The sequence below is a fragment of the Chiloscyllium plagiosum genome, chromosome 6 (genome assembly GCF_004010195.1).
Source record: "Chiloscyllium plagiosum isolate BGI_BamShark_2017 chromosome 6, ASM401019v2, whole genome shotgun sequence".
Classification (NCBI taxonomy): domain Eukaryota; kingdom Metazoa; phylum Chordata; class Chondrichthyes; order Orectolobiformes; family Hemiscylliidae; genus Chiloscyllium; species Chiloscyllium plagiosum.
In genome coordinates, this window is record NC_057715.1 from 54,392,197 (window position 1) to 54,411,033 (window position 18,837).

An 18,837-nucleotide genomic window follows, 5' to 3' on the forward strand; every position below is an offset into this window, starting at 1 on the left:
GGAGGAAACCCACGCAGACACGGGGAGAATGTGCAAACTCCACACAGTCAGTCGCCTGAAGCGGGAATTGAACCCGGGTCTCTGGCGCTGTGAGGCAGCAGTGCTAACCACTGTGCCACCGTGCCGCCCACGAGTGTCTCACAAGTTTGTGAGACATGATTTCCCATGCACAAAGCCATGTTGACTATCCCGAATTAGTCCTTGCCTTTCCAAATGCATGTACATCCTGTCCCTCAGGATTCCCTCCAACAACTTGCCCACCACCGAGGTCAGGCTCACTGGTCTATAGGGGATTTTAACTTTCCAAACATCAACTGGGACTGCCATAGTGTTAAAGGTTTAGATAGAGAGGAATTTCTTAAGTGTGTACAAGACAATTTTCTGATTCAGAATGTGGATGTACCTACTAGAGAAAGTGCAAAACTTGACCCACTCTTGTCCCATCTATTCATGCCGTTTCCTCTAGAGCAATCCAGTAATCTCCATTCACTGTCTTTATTCAAGAAGTCCTGTACAGTTTTTATCCATTTTGTATCCATCCAATTTGCATTTGAAATTGTTGATTGCTTCTGTTTCCACCATCTCATAAGCAACAATTCCCAGGTCATCACCACTCACTGTACTCATATTTGACAAAGATGTTTAGATTATGACAGGCTTAGATAAGGCAGACAAGGAAAATTTTCCTGTTAGATAATGCTACATGCCAATATAACTTTTATTAATCAATGCTGGCTTATTATTTTCCACAGACAAGATGACCCATGTGCATTAAATAATCGCTTCGAGGAGCACATAGAGAAAAATTGGTTAGAGAGGATTACAAGTCTGTAATGGACCTGCCCAATTACCTCTAAATAACTTAAATGAAAGTTAACTCAGACAGACTCTGTTGTAGATGTTCCAGGGGAAGAATCCTGGTTGCCCTGAGCAACATGGAACCTTGTCTGCACAACATGCATGATTCTTTTTTAATAAACAGGATCCCCAACTGGAATCAATCTAATTTGAGACTTGGCTCCCTTTTAAGTGAAAAATACTGCAGCAGAGGCTGCAGCCAAGGACCAGGTAAGTTTCTTCTGAAATCCGGAGAGTTCAGTCAGGTAGATGCAGTGTTGCCTGGGGAAATGAGCACGGGAGTTAGGAAATAGTTCAAGGTTGGACATGGGCAGTTAGGGTTACAATATTATGAGATGGTGATTATTGCAGGTTTGATATTCAATCATGATGAGGGAGTTACTGGTTGTGTAGGGGTAGTATTGAAGGATTTGTTGTCCGATTATGATAAGACACTGATCATAGGGGAGATTCAAATGATTCAGGAGGAAGCTCTCCTGCTTCATTGGTCCACCAGCAGTGCAACTGCTTCCCCACAATAACCTTCACCTCCCCCATCCCCAACCACTCCTTCCTCAGCTACTGCATTGAATTTAAGGTGAAGATAAAGTATGGCAGCCTCATTAAAATATTTAAGTAGTAAACCTGGATTCTTGTCTTTTACCACATCTCATGTCCATCACTGTTAAACCCAGGGGAGCATGGTCACAAAGCAGAATGAATCTTGGTTTGAGGTTAATAAAAGTTTTGCATTGCCCTGGCTCAAATCCATCAGTTTTGCATCAATTCTTCTCATTGACTTCAATAAACATTGTGAGTAATTATGAAGTATAAACAGTCCAGAAGAGGCCTCTGTGGAATGTTTATAAAAAGTTCACCTGTGGGACATGGGAGTACTTGGATGTGTCAGAATTTATTGTTGATCCCTAATTGTCCTTAGTGATAGTGAGCTGCCTTCTTGAGTTACTGCAATCTATTTGTTGTAAGGGAGGGAATTCCAGAGTTTACAACCAGCATCACTGAAGGAATTTCCAAGTCAGAGTGGTTGAGTGGTTTGAAGGGGAACTTGCAAGCGGTGGTGTAACTTACAGGTGGTGTTTGCATGTATTTACTGCTATTGTCCTTCTAAGTGGTTAGCACTGCTGCCTCATAGTGCCAGAGATCTGGGTTCAATTCCCAGTTTGCGCATTCTCCTCATGCCAGCGTGGGTTTCCTCCAGATGCTCCAGTTTCCGCCCACAGTCCAAAAATGTGCAGGTTAGGTGAAATTGGCCATGCTAAATTGCCTGTAGTGTTAGGTGAAGGGGTAAATGTAGGGGAATGGGTCTGGGTGGGTTGCTCTTTGGAGGGTTGGTGTGGACTTGTTGGGCCAAAGGACCTGTTTCCACACTGTAAGTAATCTAATCTAAATGGGAGTGGTTATGGGTTATGAGAGAGAGAAGGAGAAAGAGAAAAAGTGAGTTTGTGCATGTGAGTGTGAGTGCATGTGAGAGAGTGTGTTTGTATGTGTACAAGCTTGCACATGTGCAAACACCCACTCTCTCATGCACTCACACTCACACACACACTGACATGCACACACCCACTCTCTCTCTCATGCACGCACACACACATAAGTCTATGGAGTGAATTTGCATTTGCGGAATTATATTTGCAGATACATTCTACTTTGCTCAAAAAATGCATAATCTGCAGGCAGTCAATGTAGACAGTCAATCCATGTAATATTTTGTAAATTCCTACTTTGGAAATAGAACCAGTCTGACTCAAGACTGGGACACAGACTCCAACTTCACACCTTTAACACATTGTCTGAGCTGAGATGTCACCTTTTTTTGTAAACCATAAGTTATCTCGAGACTTAAAAGAAGTTCTGGGATTTACATATTAATAAACCAAAACCTGTAAACCATTCTAAAAGATGGAAGACCTAACAACAATCTAGGTTTATTCAATATATCGTTTCAGTTGCATGACACTGTGAACTTTTGCTATAAATTATGTGTCTTTCGATCCTGCTCCACAACTACCTGATGAAGGAGCAGCTTCCAAATAAACCTGTTGGACTATAATTTGATGTTGCGTGATTTTTTTCGTTTGAGGAAGAAATTAGAAGAATAAAATGACAATTAGATTTTCTCTTGTTAGAGATGATCATTATTTAGCCATTCTTGCTTTATTTGGATATGGACTGCTTCAGTATCTGAGCAATGAGGAATGAATGGTACTGAACATGGTGAAATCATAAGTGAATGTCTTCACATTTGACCTTATGGAGAGAAGGTCATTGATGAAGCAGCTGATGATGATTAGACCTTGAATATGACCTTGAAGAGTGCCTGTAGAGAATATCTTGGGAGTGAGATGATTGACCTCCAATGATCACAACCAGTTGTTCACCTCTCACCTTATTTCTGATGGAAGGTTGACTGATGGGGCATTGACTGATGAGTTCCTGTTGTCCTGGTTTTTGTGTGCAGGATATAACTCAGCAATTTTTCACGTTGCAGGGAGATGCCAGTGTTGTTGCTGTACTGGGACAGTTTGAATAGTGGTTCTGAAGTACAAACTTTCAGGAACATTGCTAGAATGTTTTCAGAGCCTGTAGTCTTTGCAATATCCAATTCCTTCAGCTGCTTCTTGCAGTCAAGTGGAGTGAATTGCATTGATTGAAGACTCACATTTGTGATGCTGGGACTCCTAAAGGAGACCAACTTGTGGTGTCTGGCTGAAGATTCTTTAAAATGCTTCAATCTTATCTTTTTCAATAACATGCTGCGCCCATCCCAACCATTCAGGATGGGCATAAATGTGGAGCCTCTTATTCCAATGAGTTGTTTAATAATTCACCAACAATCACAACTGGATGGATTGAACGTGAGTCTGTGCATGTGAGTGTGAGTGCATGTGAGAGAGTGTGTTTGTATGTGTACAAGCTTGCACATGTGCAAACACACACTCTCTCATGCACTCACACTCACGCAGGACGATAGAACGTGGATTTGATCCATTGGTTGTGGAGCCATTTATCTCTGTTTATCACTCGCTGTTTACTCTATTTGGCACATATTGTCCTATTTTCGAGCTTCACCTTGTTTTTAGGTATTTCTGGAATGTTCCCCCACCCTTCCTCCGCACACTCGATCGAACCTGCGTTGACCCTGACTTAATTATAATGATGCAGTTTGGGATATGTAGGGCCTTGACGTTGCAGATTATGCTTGAGTACAATTCTGCTGCTGCTGGTGGTCTATCAGTACCTCATGGATGCCTAATCTTGAATCTCTAGGTCTGTTTGAAATCTATCCCATTTAACACAGTGGTAGAGCCACATAATACGATGGAGAATATTCTCAATGTGAAAGTAAGATTTGTTTGCACAAGGACTGGGCAGTGGCCATTCCTACAGAACGTTGGAAGGGATAGATGCATCGACAACAGGCAGATTGGTCATGATAAGATCAACTAAGTTTATCTTTCTTGTTGGTTCCTTCACCACTTATGACAAATCCAGTTCAGTAGCTAAGTCCTTTAGGATTTGAACAGTAGAGGTGCTGCCTAGATAGCCTTGGTGATAGAAATTGAAGTTCCCTACCTTGTGTACATTCTGTGTCATGACTTCCCTCAGTCCTTCCTCCAGATGATGCTTAATATGGGGAAACATTGATTTACAGTTGAGCAGGGATGTGATAGGGTGAAGAAGGTGCATAACAATCCGCAGAAGACTTATTTTGGACTCTCAGAAATATACACTGACAGCCAAGTTTCTGGTACTGTGGTTGGCTCTTTTGTAATGAGAGTTATGTCAGATTCCAAACGATCAATTGTGATAGGGGACTATCTAGTCAGAGGCACAGACAGACATTTCTGCAGCTGACAATGAGACATCAGAATGGTATGTTGCCTCCCTAGTGCCAGGGTAAAGGATATCTTGGAAAGGGTGTAGAATATTCTCAAAGAGGAGAGGGACCAGTGGGAGGTCATTGTACACGTTGGAACTAACAACACAGGACAACAAAAGGACGAGGTTCTGAAATACAGGAAATTAGACAGGAATTTAAAAAGTAGGTCTTGAGGGTAGCAATATCTGGATTACTCATGGTGCCATGAGCTAGTAAGAGTAGGAATAGGAGGATAGAGCAAATGAACATACGACTGAGGAGCTGGTGTCAGGAAGAAGGCTTCACATTTTTGGATCACTGGAATCTCTTCTGGTGTGGAAGTACACATGTGTAAGAAGGATGGATTGGAACTGAATTGGAAAGAGATTAATATACTGGTGGGGAGATTTGCTATAACTGCTTGGGAGGATTTAAACTAGTAAGGTGGATGTGGCAACCCAGGGAGGTAGTGAGAAAAGAGGTCAGTCTGAGAAAAGGAGTGAGTTAAAAAGTTAAGGCAGGCAGAAAAAATGCAGAGAAAGAGGTAGAACTGATAAATGGTGTTTATTTCAATGCAAGAGGCCTGACAGATAAGGCAGATGAACTCAGGGTTTGGCTGGGAACATGGGACTGGGATATCATTACAGAAACATAGTTCTGGAATGGGCAAGACTGGCAAATGAATGATAGAGGATACAATGGTACAGGAAGGATAGAAGTGGAGCAAGAGAGGACAAAAAGTGATGTTTTTTGATTAGGAATAACATTACAGCTATAATTAAGGTGGATATGCCTGGAGTATATCCAGGCAAGTTATTTGGGTAGAACTCAGAGATAAGACAGGCATGATCATATTATTGTGATTGTAAAATAGACTCCCCTTCAATAATCAGTGGGAAATTGAGAAGCAAATTTGTAAGGAGATCTCAGTTATCTGTAAGAATAATAGGGTGGTTATGGTGGAGGATTTTAACTTTCCAAACAAATACAGGCACTGCCATCGTATTAAGGGCTTGGATGGAAAGAAATTTGTTAACTGTGTACAAGAACATTTTCTGATGTAGTATGTGGATGTACCTACTGCAGAAGGAGCAAAACTTGACGTAATGTTGGGAAATAAGGCAGGGCAAGTGACTGAGGTATCATTGGATGAGCAATTTGGGGCTAGTGACCATAATTCTGTTAGTTTTAAAGTAGTGATGGAAAAGAATAAACTGAATGTAAGAGTTAAAGTTTTAAATTGGAGGAAGGTCAATTTTGATGATATGAGGCAAGAACTTTCAAAAGTTGATTGAGGGTGGATATTTACAGATAAAGAGACAGCTAATAAATGGGAGGCTTTCAAAAATGAAATAGAGAGTTCAGAGAAGTATGTTTCTATTAGAGTGAAGGGCAAGGCTGCTAGGTGTAGGAAATGCCAGATGACTAGAGAAATTGAGGTTTTGGTCAAGAAAAAGAAGGCAACATATATCTGGTATAGACAACAGGAATGAATGAATCTCTAGAAGAGCAGAAAGACAACAGAGGTATTGTTAAGAGGGAAACCAGGAGGGCAAAAAGGGAACTTGAGATAGCTTTGGCAAATAGGATGAAGGAGAATCAAAAGGTTCTCCTTCATCCTATTTGCCTCATGGTTCAAATACATTAAGGATAAAAGGGCAACTTGGGAAAGAATAGAACCCTTTAAAGATCAGCAAGGCTGCCTCTGTATAGAACTGCAGGAGATAAGAGAGATAATAAACGAGTATTTTGCATCAGTGTTTACTGTGGAGAAGGATATGGAAGCTAGAGAACTTGGGGAAATAAATAGGGACAATTTTAAAAATGCTCATATTACAGAGATGGTGAGGAAGAACGTCTTAATATATATAAAGATGGATAAATCCCTGGGACCTATCAGGTGTCCCCTAGAACTTTATGGGAAGCTAGGGACTGATTGCAGCCCCTTGCTGAGATATTTATATCATCGATAGACACGGATCAGGTGCCAGAAAACTGGAGGTTGGCTAATGTGGTGCCACTGTTTATGAAAGGTGGTAAGGAAAAGCCAGGTAACCATAGACCAGTGAGCCTGATATCAGTGGTGGCCAGAGTCGAGAGTGTGGTGCCGGAAAAACACAGTGAGTCAGGCAGCATCCGAGGAGCAGGAGAATTGATGTTTCGGGCATAAGCCCTTCATCAGGAATCCTTTGGTGATGGGTAAGTTGTTGAAGAGAATCCGGAGGGACAGGATGTACATGTATTTGGAAAGGTAAGGACTGAGTTGGGATAGTCAATATGGCTTTGTACATTTGGAAATCATGTTTCTTGATTGAGTTTTTCAAAAAAAATGAAGAGGATTGATGAGGGCAGTGTGATGGACATGATCTATGTGGACTTCAGTAAGGTGTTCAACAAGATTTGGTATGGTAGACCGGTTAGCAAGGTTAGATCACATGGAATACAGGGAGAATTAGCCATTTAGATACAGAACTGGTTTGAAGGTAGAAGATAGAGGGTGTGGATGGAGGTTTGGTTTTCAGACTGGAGGCCTGTGACCAGAGGTGTGCCTCAAGAATCGGTGCTGGGTCCACTACTTTTCATCATTTATATAAATTATTTGGATGGGAACATAGGAGGTATAGTTAGTTAGTTTGCAGATGACACCAAAATCGGAGGTGTAATGGACAGCGAAGAAAGTTACTCAGAGTACAATGGGACCTTGGTAAGATGAAGGGCTTTTGTCTGAAATGTCGATTTTCCAGCTCCTCGATGATGTGCTTTTCCAGCCCTACTCTCATCTTGACTCTAATCTCCAGCATCTGCAGTACCTACTTTTGCCTTGGTAAGATGGGCCAATGGGCTTGAGGAGTGGCAGATGGAGTTTAATTTAGATAAATGTATGCATTTTGGAAAGGCAAGTAAGGGCAGTACACATACACTTAATGGTAAGGTGCTGGGGAATGTTGCTGAACAGAGACTTGGAGTGCAGGTTCACAGTTCAATGAAAGTGGAGTCCCAGGTAAACAGGATAGTGAAAAAGGTGTTTGGTATGCTTGCTTTTATTGGTCAATCCATTGAGGATAAGAGTTGGAAGCTCACATGTGGCTGTACAAGACATTGGTTAGGCCACTACTGGAGTACTGGTTTTCCTGCTTTTGGAAGGATGTTGGGAAACTTGAGAGTGTTCAGAAAAGATTTACAAGGATTTTGTCAGGGTTGGAGGGTTTGAGCTACAGGGAGAGGCTGAAAAGGCTGGGTGTATTTTCCCTAGAGCATTGGAGGATAGGGTGACATTATATAGATCAGGAGAGGAATAGATAGGGAGAATAGCCAAGGTCTTTTCCCCAGGTTTAGGGAATCAAAAGCTAGAGGGCATGGATTTAAGGTGAGAGGGGAAAGATTTAAAAGGGACATAAGAGCAACATTTTCAGATGCGGAGGGTCATGCATGTATTAAACAAGCTGCCAGAGGAAGTGGTGGAGGCTGGTACAATTACAAAAATTAAAAAGTATCTTTCATGGGTATATGAATAAGAAGGGTTTAGAGGGATATGAGCCAAATATTGCCAAATGGGACTAGATTAATTTAAGGTATCTGTCGGCATGGACAAGTTGGGCCAAGGGGTCTGTTTCCATACTGTGCAGGTCTATGAACCTATCATGCCATGAGTGTCCAAGGGCGCCAGAGTCAATTCTGAGAACTCCCTGGCAACCCTCTTCTTTATTATTTGCAGAGTTGGGATTTCTCCTGTCTCTGAGCACCAATTGAGAATGAAAACTAGGAGCCTTCCTCCTCTTCTTCCCTGTGGTTCTATGAGGTGTAATTCTTACAGTTTTGCAGAAGTTCAGACAAGCTGCTCAGATTGCTGCTTTGACAATAAAACCAGTGTGCTTCTGTTAGCAAGCACATACAAAAGTTCCCTCTACCACTACATCCTATCTCCATCATGGCATACCGTTCTTTGTAATGTTCTCTCACACAAATAAAAATAAATTATTTTACATTCAACATGACCCTTTAATTCTGTAACTCAAATGAATACATTATATTACTAATGGATGCAATTGCCATCCTTCCAAACCCTCTGGACCCATGGAGAGATCCAGGGATGGATCACTCATTGTTTAAGTTTTGCCCACTATCAACTCCAAAGTTATAAAATAAACATGTCAGTAATTCAGAGTGAAAAACGCCAGCTTGTTTTAGTTGCATGTTAATTTCTTAACCCATTATTTTCAGTTATATTTAGCACTTTAACGTTCATCCTAAAATCTTAGAAGTAAAAATTACATTCTCAAACATATGAATTATATACATATAACAATATTCATAATTCCCCTGTACAATTAATGGGGAGACACTAAATTGATGCAAGCCTGTACAAGTGAGCGTTTATCAGTTGTAAAATGGAAAGGGCACTGTTCCTCTTTTCGCAAACAGGAATTATTGTTAACAAGTTCTGTCAAATGCAGATGCTGAATTGGATTTTAACTTTACATACATTGACAACAGAGTTGTACATTTTATTCTAAAACAGATGAGTGGAGATAGTTGCCTGTGGTGATGATATCATACAGTATCATCAGGGTGACACAGTGGCTCAGCGGTTAGCACTGCTGCCTCACCGCACCAGGGACCTGGGTTTGATTCCTGCCTCTGGTAACTGTCCGCATGGATTTCCTCCCACAATCCAAAGGTGTGCAGGTCAGGTGAATTGCCTATAGTGTTAGGTGCATTAGTCAGAGGGAAATGGGTCTGGGTGGGTTACTCTTTGGAGGGTCAGTGTGGACTTGTTGGGCCCAATGGCCTGTTTGCACACTGTAGGAAATCTATTCTAATTAGTAATCTTATCATATTTTGTGTTGTCTAATCTAATTCCAGGAAGAATTAACAGCTATTCTAATTGTCAATTACTTAAATTACATAGTTACTTCCCATTTAGGGAAAGAGTTCTGTTATTCCTTTTGACCTGTTACATAACTGGTGAATGTAATCGCCTGTTCTGTGTCATGCTCTGTAACTGTACATGAGTTAATATTTGAAAATTCAAATCATAAACTACATAATGCCTGTTCTGGTCGGTCTCACGGTATCTGTCCCAGTAGAAGCAAAAATAGTAAAGATGATGTCATCATCAATGTATCATAGTGAGAGTTCAGCTATGAAAGGCCTCAGTGATCATTTTAACTTTTGTGATAAAGTAAAATAGGCAATGTGGAATGCAATGCCCAGCATACAGCACACCTATTTTTATTTTTTATTGACTTAAATGAAGCCCCCACTGGTCTTTTCTTAAAGTTTTGCAGTATGTCTTTGAACCAGCAAAACTCCCCACTGTGGAACCCTGTCATGATTATGTGTGCATCACACATGAAGTTTGGTAACTGAGTTGAGTCAGCTAAAATTAGATGCTTTACATAACTTTTTTTTGGGCTAGATGCTTATGATGCATTGACACCACCATGGTCCCAATGTTCAGTGATATCAGTTGATTCTTGATCTGCTCCAGGTTATTTGAAGATGGTGAGGGGAGAAGAACATAGGGATCAGGTAATGAGGATGCAAGAGTTGGGTGGGAGGCAATTCTTTTATTTTAATATGGCCTTTCCTTTGGTGCCAAATCCAAAACAGTTTCTGTGCAGTTGCTCAGGTGCTCCAGCTACATAAGGGAGAGGAGAACCATTTTAAAAAGATAATTAGGAACATTTTGCATAGACTTCCAACCCCCTTTGTGATGAGTGCCAACACTGCATTGGTTGATTCCTTGGGGTTTATTGTAGACTTCAGGCCTTTGCATCTCGGAATATGGACAGCAGTTTTCCAAAGCATGACAAACAACCAGAACACCTCCCTTATTTAGTTCTTTGTTTCAGCTTTTTTGTTCCTGAAAGGCAAATTTTCATGCTCTTCCTTTGTTCTTTTAGTGTGCCTGGCTTACAATTTATACCGAAAAAATGTTGTTCATGCACACAGATCTTCCTGTATTGTTTAAATGTTTAGTTTCTATAAACTTTGAACTCTAACCACACGTTTGACTTTACAATCTTTGTGCGGGTCATTTTTGAGAATTCAATAGAAAAATGTGGAGACAAAGGAGAAACAGGAAAAATCAGCAAGAAAAGCTAAGGAAGTTCCAGGTGAAAAGAGAAAATAGAAGAACTCATGCTCACAGTATTGCTCAATCTCCATAAAGAGAAAATATGGACAATATTAATGTGTAGTTTTGCATAAAACTATACTTCTCGAGATAGGCCAAGACAGAGTTGTGAAACCTTGTGCACGTAGCCTGCAATAAGCTACCACAGCCAGCAACACTTAATCTGTTTCAAAGTCAATATAAACCTAACTTCTTAGCTGTGATCTTCTCATAGATTGTAATTGGGCTATTAGCAATATCAGTGTCTGCAACTTGGTATTTGTTTAGATGGCTACCTGATGGTTACTGAACTAATACTTCTTATCATTTTCCCCATCGACATCCCGAAACAGTAAAGTAGGTTTCTGGGGTTAGCTCAGATGACAAGAATTCCCCAAGTCTATAGAACCAATTTATTAAACCCATGTCATCCTGCACTTCATGAATTACAAATACTTCCACTCTAATAATGTATTACCGCTGTGAAGTAGTTACTGCTCATCATGTAGATCTCTTTCTGCTTTTCTGGCAGTTGCCATGACATTATTCTTTTGCATCAATCCCCCATTACCCTATTCTGTGTCCCTGCATAGCAGGTTAAGGATTGGCTATTTGAGACCAAGGATTATTTCTTATTTGCTTGGTTAATAACCACTCTCTGCCATCCAATCTTGGCAGCTGAACTGTGCTACATTCAGATCTATAGTTTTGTTAAAGAGATTCTTTCAGTCTTTCAGCAATTATTCTGATGCCTGGAGAGGTCTGGCAACATCCGATAGTACACTCAATAACAGAGGGCCCAGTGAGATGATAGATTTCAGCATGTGGAACAGCATAAGGAGCTGTCCTTAAATGAGGAAATGCTTCATGATGAAGGAAGGGTTACTGGGTGGAACTGATGTTGAGAAGAAACAGAGGAAAAGAGTTTCTTACAGCTACTGTTCTTCAGAGACAGCTATTTGAATAGCTTTCCAGCTGAAGAGTTCATTCTCTATGCAGTCATTTCCACTTTCTCTCCAAACCCTTTTGCTTGCAAGTAAACTGAATCTACTTACTGACTAACATTGATATTATGCTAGCTAACATTATAGGGTTACCAACAAATATAGGAAATATCTCTGGAGACAAAGATATCAAAAATAATCAGTGTTCAAGCTTACATAAATGTTGAAACTAAAATAGAAATAGTTGCTGCTCTGAAAATCATTTTTTAATCCTCACTAGATACACGTAAGCTACCACGTGATTATGCAAAATGTCTACCGTTATTCATAAAGGGTGTGATGGATATGCCAAATACTTTCAAGGCAGTCAGTCTGACCTCAGTGGTGGGCAAATTACTGGAAGCAATATTGAGAGATAAGATCAACAGCTACTTGCAGATGCATGGATTAATCATAGATAGCCAATGTGTTTTACTTAAATGAAGGTTGTATCTTCCATAAGAACACAAGAAATAGGAGTAGGAGTCAGCCATTCAGCCCCTCAAGTCTGTTCCACCATTCAACAAAATGATCACTGTTCTGCTGCAGACCTCAACTCCTCTTTTGTGCCAAGTCCTTATAGCCCTCAATTCCCCAGTACTTCCAACACCGATCAACCTGTTCTTCAAATACTTTAAGTGATCTAACCTTCACAACTCTCCAGAATTCTAGATATTTACAGCCACCTGGGAGAAGAAATACCTTCATGTCATAGTTTTAAATAATAGTTCACTTATTCTGTATTTATATCTTTCAGTTTGAGATTTCTCCACGAGTGAAAACACCTTCTCCACATCTATCCTGTCATGTCCCCTCAGAATCTTGAGTGTTTCAATAAGATCACTCACTATTCCTTCAAATTCCAATGAGCAAAGGCTTAACTTGCTTAAAGTTAAAAGTTGCTCAACATCAGATTATAGTCCAACAGGTTTATTTGGAAGTGCTAGCTTTCGGGGCGCTGCTCCTTCATCAGGTAGCCACTAGGGCAGGTTCCTAAGACACAGAATGTGGAGCTATAAATTGCATTTTGGGTTTTTTTTTTTAACTGGAATGCTGAGTGGGTTCTAAGCTTACCAAATGAACCTCATTTATTATCTACCACTCCCCTATGGCATCTGTCATGTCTGATTCCCATCTTAGCAGCATCTTTCCCAGAACAAAGCGCCACTCACTGGACATCCCAGAATTCATCAACATCCCTTGTGTTGTGCCATCTTTGAAAGACAGTTATGCAACTGAGCAAACACTGTCAGTCTGGGGATGACCTACACAGTTCCTGACGTTTGCCTCGGAAATGGCAGATAGAAATCCATATGGCGCTTCACAGTCACAATCCTGGATGTCCTACTGGATGGATTGGTAGAGATGAGGATTAACTTCTACCCACAGGAACAGCAGTGGAGGGTATGACATCAGACCATGCCAGTCTGGTCTGAGGTTGCTGCCCAGGTAAAAGCAGTCTCAGGTGTCTAAAGAGTACACCGTGATGTATAAAGAAGATCAATGATCTCCCCCACTTCAACAGGGTTAGTGCCATCACCTTCTCTCTGCCACCTCACTCTCTATCTCTGCTGCTGTGCTCACCTCTCACCAAGGCTCATGCTCAACCACTCTCACTGTTGCATGTAAAATCTTCCTTAATTCACTCTCACCAATCTTAACGCCTAATATCACCGATCCTGTATGTGCTCTATGCTACGTACCAACTCACCCGGGGCACATCCCAACCTGCACCAGATGTAACAACTGTGCCACTCACTTTTATCTCCCATAACATCTTCCTTTTTCATTCCAGGAGAAACAACAATCCACAATAAAGCAGAAAGAGACAAGACAAATGAGGTGCTGCCTGACATTTGGCTTCTCACCCCTATGTGGACAGAATCCTGACTTTGACCAGCTTAATCAGGCCCTAGACTGGTATCAGAGGCTGCTCTCCATTAACTCATCCTGGTGTCCCCTCTGAAGTTGCATCTTAAGGGACCAACATCCTTGTGGGTGGGTTTCATAGAGCTGTTGAGAGCAATTTAAACTAATTCAATAGGTGAAGTGTTCACAGAGTATTAGTACAATAGGGACGCAGCATACTTTAGTAAAAGAATCAACATAGAGGGAGTTCAGTAATATTGAGTTTTAAGGGACTAAGCTGAGACTGTAATGCTAGGGGTATTATAGGTAAGGAGATGAGTTAAGGGCATGGATTGTAGCATGATGCCATCATAATGACATGATTGCAGGAGGGGCAGAGCTGGCAACTTAACATTCCATGGTGCAGGATCTTCAGCCAGAACAGGGGGGGGTGTAAAAGAGGAGGTGGTGTTGCACTGTTAATTAAGGAGTTTAGTTACCGCAGTAAGGAGGGATGGAATCATGGAAGGATTGTCAAATAAGGCTTTGTGGGTAGAGTTTAGGAATAAAAAGGAGACAGTCACCCTGCTGGGAGTGTATTATAGTCCCCCAAATAGTCAGTGGGCAATAATGGAGCAGAAGTGTAGACAATTCACAAAGATGTTAAAAACAATGATGGACTAATTAAGAAATTTCAACTTCTCCAACATTAGTTGGGATTGTCATAGCGTAAAAGGTTTAGAGATGGAACATTTCTTGAAATATATTCAGGTGAACTTTTTATATTAACTTTAGAAGGTCCAGCAAGGGTCAGTGCAATGCTGGACCTAATTATGGGGAATAAAGTCCATCAGGTGGTCAAGGTGACAGTGAGAATGCATTTTAGTGACAGTGACCACAACATGGCATGTTTGAAGTTTGTTATGGAAAAGGTAAAAGATGGTCTTCAGAGAAGGATTTTGGGGAAATGTCATAACATTCAAAGCTATGGATCAAGTGCTGAAAAGTGGGAGTAGTCCAAATTTAGAGTAGTTTTTGTCAGTGTAGAAATGATGGGCCAAAGGCCTCCTCTGTACTATATGATTCTATGAACTGTACCAGGGCCTCTTGAGCAAAGGCTATCCCCTTTGACTTGACTGAGATCTGCTGACAACTATGACAAACTTCTTTCCTTTGTGTCTGCTCTACAGACCATGGCAAAACAGTAGTAATATAAGCCTAATATCTCATGCTGACGGAGACAAGGCAATGCAGGGCAAGGATGTAGTGAGCATGCAGGTTGGTTCAGAGTGAGTGAGCATTATAAAATCAAGTAAACAGGCCGAAAATGTAACCTGGTCCACTCCCTGAGTTGAGTGAGTACACAGTGTCCTTGCTGCAGCTTTACAATGTTAGTTGCCAAGGTGCAGCATTAAGTGCAGAAGTATCCTGAAGTGGATTTGAGATGTGTCATGAGAGTTCTAAGGGAATGGCATGTATTAGATGCCAGTGTTTATGGATGTGGGGTGTATGTGACCAATGTCCATAGAACATACTCTGAGATGTTATTGTCTAGTGTCCAACATTTAGGTTATTCAAACAAAGCAGTAAGCTGGATCCAGTAGGTACACACTCTAGATCCCATGCTAAACTTTCTTGATTTCTAACTTGTTTGAAGACGCAATCTGTTAAGAAATATTAAAGTCATTGGACTACTGGGAAATGTGGTGTGTTGGATACGAAATTGGCTCCGTAATATGAAACAAAGATTAATGGATGTTTTTCCAAGAGCAAAGTGGTTTCTGATCCCTATGGCTCAGTTTTGGGTCTCTTACTCATTGTTGTAAATATTCATGATTCAGACTTAACTATGGGAGGCATGATTTAGAAATTTGCAGATAACATAAAAGATTGGCTGAATAGTTGTGAGGGAAGAGAATGGTTGTTGACTGTAGAAAGAGATCAATAGTTTGCCTGAATGGGTAGAAAAGTGGCAAATGAAATTCAATTGCAGAAATGTGAAGAGATATATTAAGGGGGTTGAACAAACTAAACTAATTTGCAATAATTTGGAATTTTGTATAAACTTCTGGCACCACATTACAGGAAGGTCAAAATTGCCCTTGAGGAAGTACACACAAGATTTACAGTAATTTTGTTAGAGTTTGAAAATTGCTGGAATGAGGAAAGATTGGATAGTCATAAAGTCAGAATTTTACAGCATGGAAAGAGACTTGTCACCTCATTGGGTCCATGCCAGTCTTGAAGCATTTATCTATTCAACTCCTATTTTAGGAACTTGTCCCATAGCTTTACAATCAACATTATTTCAAGTGTTCATCTAAATATTTTTAAATGTTGTGAGGGTTCCCACCTTTTCAGACAATGGATTCCAAATTCCCTCACCGTCTAAATGAAAAGCATTTTTCCTGAAATCCCCTCCAAGCCATCTGCTTCTTCCCTTAAATCTGTTCCCTGATTTTGACCCCACTACAAAGAGGAAAAGGTTTCTGTCATCTATCCTGTATGCCCTTCATAATTTTACACACTTCAGTCAGGTTCCCCCCTCAGCTTTCTCTTCTCTGAGGAAAAAAAAATCCCAACCCATCCAATCTCTCCTCATTGCTGAAAACCTCATGCCTTTTGCAGCAGAGTTAGGTGGCTACTAACTGGCCAGTTATGTCCCCCACAAGCCCAAGATTAACCTGCCAATCCAATGTTTCCCCATCCTCCTGTAACTTTGGAGAAAGTTTGGGAGCAGTCCAAACATGGTAGGGAGGTCACCCATTGCATTTTACAATCTCCTTTCCCTTAAAACATATTGGTGAAGGAAGGGCCATTGAATTAAGTCCTGTGTTCCTCATTGTTTCTGACATTAAGTCCCAGAAATACTCATGGTGGATTATCTCCCTGCTTGATTTTGTGTCTCTCCCCACTAAATTTATCCAAGGAGGTGCAACACCATTGGTGCAACACACTTCACTCGCAGAGCCAATATCATGCCCACAATGCAAAGCACCTAACAATGGTATAAACATTTTAAATAAATAAATATTAGTTCAAAAACAACTGCTGTATGCACGATTAGAAGTTACTTAAGATTGGAATCTCTGAAAAATGATTGAGATAATAATTGCTTATTTATTTATGTATGTTACTTCTAAGTCCTCTCATAAGCAGGTCTCATGTCTCCTACAAACCAGATTGTATGTTTCCCTGTCCAATTTTGAGGTAAACATAGCAAGATCAAAGAAAAACACAATACTGTCTCTGACTCTTGAGCAAGACTAGCTAACTATCAACTGTCAATGAACCCACTTCAAGTTAGCCAAAGGCAATTATTTCTAATTTGGAATTAAAATCTTTATTTTGTAAACAAGTAGTTCCTATTTTGACATTTTGGCAATAGCCAAGGAAAATATAATAGTCTATGGAGAGTGGACAAAAAATTGTTGGGCATTTACAATTACACTGTTCAAAAGAAACCCTTCAAATAATTGAGATGCCTACACTTTACAATTTTGTTTATCATTCTTTTATTACCATTCAAGATAATGGACATATCTTCTGGATTACTTCAAAATGCTTTGAACAGAATCATTGTTAAAGCGAGATAGAACTGATAGAAACATTGCACTTACTATTCATTTCAAGAAACGTAGCTGAGATCTCTTCCATTTGAATTGTTTTGTAAATGAATGCATTCTATTTCAAAGCAATTGTCAGCCGCACAGAAAAAAAAAATCTGTATTTATTCTACATTGAAAGGCAAAGTATGAAAACATCAGCAAGGTGAATTGGGAATGTGGATGTACAAAACCTATGATGAGAAATGTAGTTAAGCGCTGAATAACGAGAAAGCAATACACTGATACAAGTTTGGAACTCATGTTGAGCAGCAATGTCTGGGGTGTGTAGCATATGGCAGATCATAGATTGCACAAGCTGCCATCATGCTCTGGCAGTTTGTTTTGAAGGATTTGCAGAAGTGTTTCAAAGGATGAAATTTAGAAGTGAATGGGAAAATTAGTTTTGATCTAATTGAATGTTTTTAACTGTAAAATTCATGAGCAATTGTAAGTAAAATGCATGACACACATGTTCCTGATTTTTCCCTACTACAGCTGTAAATTTCTTTCACAAATATCCATACTTGTTATATCATTATATCAATTGTTCCTATTATTTAGATGGGTAGTACAGGAAGCCAGTCAAGAATGAGTTGCACTAGTCAAATGTAGAGGTGGCAGAGTGAGAAGGATGAAAATTTCAGCAGCAAGTGAGCTGTGGCAGAAAGAGCTGGCAATATTCTTTAATCACCTTGGGGTCAAAAAGGCACCAGGTTGTGAACAACCTATTTTAAGCACGGAATGATGAATGACGTTGGTGGCTAAGGAACAGAGTTTATAATGGATATGACTACAAACTGGGCTTCGAAATACTTGGTTGTAGAAAGTTTCTGCTCATCCATTATAGGACATTGAGCAAACCATCTGACAACTTAAAGATAGCGGAGGGATTAAGAGAGGTGATGGTGAAGTACAGTTAGTTGTCATCAATGTACATATGAAAATACTGCTGTTTTTCAATGACATCACTGAGATGTCAACATATTTACTGATTTGAGGGAGGAAAGTGAGATTGGAAGTGAGACAGTTGTTAGCAAGGACAGAGGTATCAATATTTGTTTTTTTTGAAGGGGGGGAGATGAGGACAGATTTTAAGAAGAAACACATAGTACTCAAGAAGATGGTATCATGAACAATGTTTCTAACATGGGAAGCAGTGAAAAGAAACCTGGTGATCAGTGGTTTAAATGGTAATAGGGTCCATAGATTTATCTTGAGGACAAGATAAGCTCAGAGACTCATGTGGTGAAGTAGTTAAGTCACTAGAGAAAGGTTAAAGCTCAGGAGTCGAGCAAGAAGAATGCCAAAGGATTGCCACTGGGTTGGGCAAAGAGAGAGTAGAAACCAAATAAGTTGTCTTAGTTCGATAATGAACTACATGTACTCTTTCCTAATGAAGAGTTTTTGCCCGAAACGTCGATTCTCCTGCTCCTTGAATGTTGCCTGACCTGCTGTGCTTTTCCTGCACCACACTCTCGTCTACATATTTGTTGTTCAAGGTGAATGTGGAGGAGATGGAAGAGGAGTTTTAGCAGACAACTTACAATAAAATAGACAAATTGG

General features: G+C 40.3%; 1 protein-coding gene across 7 annotated transcripts in view; it reads left to right on the forward strand.

Moving 5' to 3' along the window:
• grm5b (glutamate receptor, metabotropic 5b) overlaps positions 1-18,837 on the forward strand; it is a 584,754-nt gene that overhangs the window by 414,572 nt on the left and 151,345 nt on the right. The gene's annotated exons all lie outside the window — the stretch shown is intronic.